Source organism: Mastomys coucha, unplaced genomic scaffold (genome assembly GCF_008632895.1).
Source record: "Mastomys coucha isolate ucsf_1 unplaced genomic scaffold, UCSF_Mcou_1 pScaffold7, whole genome shotgun sequence".
NCBI classification, from domain to species: domain Eukaryota; kingdom Metazoa; phylum Chordata; class Mammalia; order Rodentia; family Muridae; genus Mastomys; species Mastomys coucha.
The window spans coordinates 63,229,222-63,236,625 of NW_022196913.1; the positions used below are offsets into that span (position 1 = coordinate 63,229,222).

The following is a 7,404-nucleotide window of genomic DNA, read 5'->3' on the forward strand; positions in this document are numbered from 1 at the left end:
AAGTGGCTGAGCCTGCTGCGCGCTCACCATGGCGGCTCTGCCTCCTACATTTCGAACTTTGCTATTAGTAGCACTTAGGGGCACTTGGAAGAGTGGCACCCAGGGTTTTTAGGGCAAGGCACTCTGTGGAAGATGGAACAGAATGCCCTCGTGCTTCCAGACTCTGGAAGAGCAAAGATGAATTTGGGATGGCATTTACTTGAGAGGAGGCGGTCATCACTTACACACACACACACACACACACACACACACACACACACTTTGGCTAGGGACTCTTATTTTGAAAGCCTAATAGCAGAGCCTGAGAGCCACTGCTCTACAAGTCCTCAGACCATTCTGAGCAGTATTCCAAGGGGTCTGGTATAGGATTTGCCTACAGAATCTCAAGTACTTATGTGTAAGGCAGTGTCCCTCACTTGTAAACTCTTCCCATAGGTTGAAATGTAGGCAGTGATATGACTCTATTAGGCAAATCAGGATTCCACGCACAGACAGGTTGTTTGTAGATATAAAAAAAAAGCTTGCTATGAACATTATGTAAGAATCACCTTGTTTTGTTTTTTGGTTTTTTTTTTGTTTGTTTTTTGTTTTTGTTTTTTTGTTTTGGAGGGGAAACTGGGAAAGGAGATATCATATGACATGTAAATAAAGAAAATATCTAATAAATAAAAAAATCACTTGATTATATGAAATTGACAGTAAAAAGTAATATGTATTTTATTTGTAAATTGTGTATTAGATATCTGATATGGATTATTTTGATGGAGGTTGTGATCTATACATTGCTTTGGTAAGATGGCCATTTTTACAATAATAATTCTACAAAATCCATAGCATTAGAACTTTCTGTCTACAGCCATACCACCCTGAACTCACCCGATCTTGTCTGATCTCAGAAGCTAAGCGGGGTCAGGCCTGTTTAGGATTTGGATAGGAGACCGCCTGGGAATACCAGGTGCTGTACGCTTAAAGAAAGAAAGAAAAAAAGAAAGAAAGAAAGAAAGAAAGAAAGAAAGAAAGAAAGAGAAAGGAGAAAGTTTCCTTGTTCAATGTCTTTAAGCTTTCATTGTATAAGTCTTTCACAGCGATGTGGGCCCTACCGGGTCAGTTATTAATAAAGAATTTACTCCAATGTAAAAAAAAGAAAGAAAAGAAAGAAAAGAAAAGAAAAAGAAAAAAAGAAATGTAGGCAGTGGGCAGTCAAGTCTGGAAAGGGTGTGTGGACTGCATATTTGAGGGCCTTTTAAAGGTGAAATGGTTTCCAACAGCTTGTGTGTAAAGGGTGCTGTTCTGGCATACAGGAGCAGTAAAGCCCTGCTCACCGCTATGGGAGAGCTGCCCCATCTGATCAGAATGTAAAGGGCCTCTGGTGGTCAGCCTTGCCTCTGGCCTTCTGCCTGTCTCTGGGGGGGTGGAGATGTCATTTGCTGGAGGTCGCATACTCAGCTGCTTCCCTCCTCTACTGCCATGTCTACGACTGTTGTTGGCAACTGTCCTGACTGGTCCTGACTGGTCCTGACTGGTCCTGACTGGTCTGAGCTTGCAGGAAGTTATCATCCCCCCCCCCGCACCCCCCCCTCCCCAGACAGGGTTTCTCTGTATATCCCTGGCTGTCCTGGAACTCAATCTGTAGACCAGGCTGGCCTGGAACTCAGAAATCCGCCTGCCTCTGCCTCTCAAGTGCTGGGGTTAAAGGGGTGCGCCACCACTGGCCAGCTGTTGTAGGAAGTATCTTGATAATCACCTTTGACTCTATGTTAAACCCTTCATGTACGGTCAGTAGGAGAGCATGGAAGTTGTCTTAGGGTTTTACTGCTGTGAGCAGACACCATTACCAAGGCAAGTCTTATAAAGGGCAACATTTAATTGGGGCTGGCTTACAGAGTCAGAGGTTCAGTCCATTATCATCAAGGTGGGAGCAGGGCAGCATCCAGGCAAGGCCTGGTGCAGGAGGAGCTGAGAATTCTGCATCTTCATATGAAGGCTGCTAGCAGAATACCAGCTTCCAGGCAGCTAGGATGAGGGTCTTAGAGCCCACACCCACAAGGCCACACCCACTCTAGAAAGGTCACACCCACTCCAACAGGGCCACACCTTCTAATAGTGCCACTCCCTGGAAGGCTTGGGGGAATCCTCTGAGTTGGACATCTTACATTCTGCACTTGAAATGTTCATGCTGCAGTGGAAAGGGATTCGGATGGTCCTCTGGAGAAGAGCGAGAGTGTCTTGTGGGATTTGCTGGGAAGATGTGCACGGCTACAATCCAGAGACCAGCCAATCAGCCTCCACGGGAGAGAATCAGGGGGCAGGCAGGTACTGGAAGGAGCATCGTGGCTGGGACGTTATTTTAGTTTGGATCCGCGCCTCAAGCTGATCCTGCTATAAGCTGGTAAAGGAAATGAAGGCAAGGTTTGGGGAAGTGGGACTGGGAAGGGGAAGGCGGGCGGTAAAGAGTGTTTTCAAGCTAGTCATTTCTGTGGGTAAGCGGGACTCAGGTGGGGAAGTGCCAGAGAATTGGCGTGTCTGTGATTGACAGGGGACTGCTCCAGGGCTTCTGGGCCTATTAGTAGGCAGTCTAGCTGGTTTAAGAGTCAGAGAAAGAGGTCAGGTAAGTGAACACAGGTGTAGGTATTGGAGTGAGCCAGGCCTGTGTGCCCAGCAGGCATGCCTGTGAGGGGCTGAGGTGGAACAATGGCCGAAGCTGGTATAGTTAGTTGTCAGTATACTGCGTGAGGCAGAGAGCTGTAAGTATGACTATGTACGTATATGAATGTGTGTATGTATGTATGTATATGTTTGTATGTATGTATATATGTATATGTGTGTATGTATGTATATGTTTGTATGTATGTATATATACATGTATATGTGTGTATGTATGTGCATATATATGTGTATGTATATGTATATACGTACATGTGTGTATGTATATGTATGTATATGCGTGTGACTTTATGGCTAGAGATATATTCACAAGAAGTAGTGAAATTAAGGCTGGGAATCCAAATGCCCAGACTTAAGTCCCATTCTGAGTCCTGAGAAGTCTTTGGTCACCTATTTTTCCCTGCCTGCTCTATGCTTGCGTTTACTGGACCCCAAGCCCAGACCCCACAATTTCTGGTCAGTCACTATTCTTGCCTGGTTCTGCTCCTGACAACAGGGGCTCTGCCTCATCAGTGCTGAGCCCTGTGCTAGCCAGAGCCCTTCCCTCCACTTCCATGGAACAACTGGATTCCTTTGTCCTCTGTTCCTAAAGCTGATCTGTTCAGCTGGGGTCCTGCTCCCTCCGAGGGCCACACAACCCTGATGAGATAGATAGCCCCTCTTCCGTAGTTGCTGTGGTCCTGTGGTGCCATGGTCCAGGGGAGAGATGCTCTGCCTTATTCTCATGATGGTCAAGCGTGTTTTCTCGACACACATAAACATGCATGTACACGAGGCTGGTGGCAGTCCCAACATCCACGGTTCCAGATTTAGCATTCAGGGTGAGGGACATGGTGTAACTGTGAAGCCTGCCCTTCCCCTGCAAGGTGTCTATGGGTCAGGAGAAAGCTGCACTCTCTATAGCCCAGGAGGGCCTGTCTGGGGCTGGACTCCAGCAGAGCAACCTTGTTTGTCAGGAGGCTGGCCCCTGGAAGACGTTTGATTGCCTATTTAGAAACTAGATCCTGGGAATTAAAGGGATTTTTGGAAGTAGCAAAATTTGAGGTTTGTGTCCTCAGCTAAGTAACTGTTCCTTTTGTGATTGAGGGCAATGTTCTGGGCTCTAACTGATCCGAGGGAACCCAGGATGTGGGAGATTCGTCTCGGCAGTCTGTACCTTACTCTGTTCTGGAGTTCACATAGCAGTCTGTGTGTAGTCCCTTAAGTTGCCCAGTCTACAATCTGAACAGCTGCACACACATGACCCTCAGAATCAATGGCAACCCATGCATAAACTACAAGTCGCCAAGACAGGCCAGGTGTCGAGCAACTGAGGACCAGAACTCGGAAGCAGCCAAGGAGTTCAGCTGTCCGCTTATCCTTTTAAACTTTACTTTAATGTTGACTATTTTAGTTGGTTACCTGCTAAGTTTGCTTTATTTTAAAGCTCCCAGGCATTTTAAAGTAAATATGATCTTTGTCGTTTACAATGAACTTTTTAAAAACCTCTTTTTCTAAGCTCTGAACAGTGAGCGCTGGGAACTTGCCCCGGATGGAGAGAGTTATCCTTTGTGGTCGATTAGAGTCAGGACTCTGCAGTACTACAACGGTCTCATCTCTGCTACTAGGGCAGCAGGTGGCCCTGCCTGGTTACTGTGCCTTTGAGAAAGGATAATGGAACTTTGGACTTCTAGATGAGAGACGCCTCGGTATTCCTAGCGGACTCCGTCTCTGTCACAGTGACTTCTCCACATGCCCCTTTCTGCTCTCTGTGACCCTTAGAGGTCAACGAGTTTGAGAATGAAGCTGTGAGAATAACCCAGCTCTGAGAGGAGGGGAGGAGAATGAAGTTCATTCACTAAGTTGAGCACCAGCGTGCCTGGCATTACAGACACTCCCAGTCATAAAGGAGACAATGCAGGTCCCCCCTTTCCTAGGTATCTCAGTTCTTTGAGACACCCTGTGGTGCAGTGTCAGGTATGCAAGAGAGATGAGAACTCACATCCAAAGTGTTCATAGAGGCTCTGCTTCACTGTCCCAGCACCTCCTGAGAGCCACAACAAAGGCCTCTCTGGAAAGGAACCAGAGTAAGTGAGGGATGAGCTTAGGAGTCTCCATGGTGGAGTCTAATAACGCCACGTTTCTCAGTTAGGAAACTTCCAAAGCCAAACTGTTATTTTTCCTTTTTCTTCCAAAGATCAAAATAAGCAATGTGTATATATATATATATACATATATATATATATATGTATGTATGTATATAAATATATACACACATATATATAATACATATATGTTATTATACACATATATGTATTATATATGTCTTGTATACATTTAAATAAAGCACTTCTAAATGATTATATTTCTGATTAATATTTAGATATTTAATATCATAAATCCTTCATCGGGGGAATAAAATATGGAGTGTAAAGAAATAAATTAATTAATTTTTTAAAAAAGAAAAAATGTGTAATACCACAAAAACACACAACTAATAAGCACAAAGCTAATCATGAAAAAAAAAATCTGGCTCAATGGTGACAGGCAGATGCCTTAGGGGAGCATGTAAATTTCCCAAATACATGTGCCTCTTTCAGCCTTCTGGGTGGCACTAAACAGGCTTCTTTTTCTCCCAGGGCTTCCCTCTGCCCAGTGCTCCCTCTGCCCAGTGCTCCCTTTGTCCAGTGCTCCCCTCTGCCCAGTGCTCCCTCTCCCCAGTGCTCCCTCTGCCCAATGAACATCATGCCCCTTGTTAACCTCCCCTGTTCTCGATTCGTGCAGCTTGAATGGCTGGCACACTGAATACCTTTTAGGGAGAAAATGTAGATAAGAGATAAAACCTCACGATTGTACATATTCAGCAGGCATCTAAATTATTGTTTCAAAACAGCTTTTGTGATGCGGGGGAACATGTTTCTTCTGTCAGCTGCTCAATATTTGTTTTAACATATTAAACAGCCTCGGAAATATTCAGTGCACGGAAACCTTCCTGTGTCTGAGTGGATTACATCTACAAGCTGAATTAACGGTATAAATTGCATTTACAGGATTCATTTTCCACTAAACAGAATTTATTTAGCTAGCATCTCTGCTAATACATGTATTTAAGGGAAAGGCAGCACTGTTTCTGCTGGCCACGTAGTTACGTTAGCCGGAGTAGAGCTTAGAAGGCATCTTTGTGTCTCGTTACCAGACGTCCCCCCTCCAACAGACTCCACCTAAATGTAACAATCAAATGGCACATGGACGCAAGCTCTCAGGCTAGGAGACAAAGTTGATGAACAAGCCAGAGCAGAGCGTCCCTCACTTTGGCGTTCCAGAACATTCCACGGTGTCTTTATAAATCATCTATTACATGGGCTTGGCTGATTTTGTGTGAAATGGCAAAGCTGGTGAGAGTGAGCAGAGTAGGCTTGGAGATCACGTGGAAACTCTGAAACTGCGGATTCCAATGGGGATGGCTTGAAAATGGAAAAGAAAGTAGAAGGAAGCAAGACAGAGCGTGGATCTCACGGATCGCACGCGTGGGGACCCGAAAGGCTGCAGCCTGGCCTTGCACACTTTTCACAGGGGAGGGTGGCGACCACCTTTGCTTTTGCTGGTACAGTTTGGGGTTCCAGAATGTTTGGAACGCTATGTTTTAAGCCGCATCCATTATTAGAGGACTCATTCCTATCCATCGTGGTGTCTCTGATGCTGTTGCTGGCAGCGGGGGCACCGCTTCACCCTGTAAGGCTGTGCCTTTGTTCGCCTCGATTTCTCCCTCCTTTCCCCGAGCATCCTATTAAATCTCTTTGTGAAGAAAGCCAGCTGCTTGTTTCTCTCAAGATAATGACTGGAAAAATGCATTTTAAAACACTCCCGGGAGCGGTCTTTCTGTAGGACGGGCTCTGTTGTCTTTGGCATCACCTGTCCAGAGAATGACGTTCACTAATTCCATGGTAATAAAAATTCACAGAAACACAACGACCTAACCTGGACTCACGACGGAAACCAAGGACTTCTGCTTTTGTTCTCGCCTTCACGGGTTTCTCTGTCTCTCCATCCTAGTTTTTAAACGGAGGTATAATTTTTAGGCACAGTCGGATGCATGGATTTGAGAACACAATTTGCTGAGTTTGCACTAGTATATTTTCCCACACTGTCAACATCTCCATAGAGATATAAGACATTACCCCAGAAAGTGTCCAGTCTGTCTGTCTGTGGGACCGCTCCCGACCCCTTCCCCCAGCCCTAGTGTCCAGAGAAGCCGCTGTGGCTCCAACTGTGGTCACTGTCGGTGGCCTTGGCCAGTTTTTGTACTGTACGTAAGCAGAATCCTACAGGGTGTGTTCTCTTGGGTCTGACTCTTTCTCTAATCACACTGGTCTCAGATTTATTCACAAGGAGAGTCCAGGTCAGTGGCTCCAAGTCCTGTGGCCACACCGTCATCGATCTATTGCGTCCTGGGTATGTCAGTTATTTTATTTCCAATTTTGGTTATTCTAACTACAATTGGTGTGTGTGTGCGTGTGTGTGGACTTTGTGTAGATATTTGCTTTTATTTCTCTTGGATAAGTGTTAAAGTGTACAATCACTAGTTTGTAAGGTAAGTATGTATTTTACTCCATAAGAAACTGTGACAGGACAAGACAGTGCAGAGGTTCCTCCATCTTGGGTTCTTGCCGAGACCATTTCGGGTTTAACTAGAATTTGATCTCTTTGATGGGCAGCCCTGTGGAAAATTACCCAGCTCTATTCTAGGAACCTGAGGTCAAG

General features: G+C 45.4%; 1 long non-coding RNA gene and 1 pseudogene across 1 annotated transcript in view; one reads left to right on the plus strand and one right to left on the minus strand.

Annotated features, from left to right (window-relative positions):
- The first annotated feature begins 848 nt into the window (after positions 1-848).
- On the plus strand, positions 849-967 carry LOC116082942 (annotated as a pseudogene).
- Positions 968-5,699: 4,732 nt separating this feature from the next.
- The window catches only part of LOC116082178, a 5,037-nt gene continuing 3,332 nt past the window's right edge, over positions 5,700-7,404 (minus strand). Inside the window, exon 2 of the long non-coding RNA XR_004115199.1 lies at positions 5,700-6,692. This is a non-coding gene — a long non-coding RNA (uncharacterized LOC116082178). The remainder of the gene's footprint in view (positions 6,693-7,404) is intronic.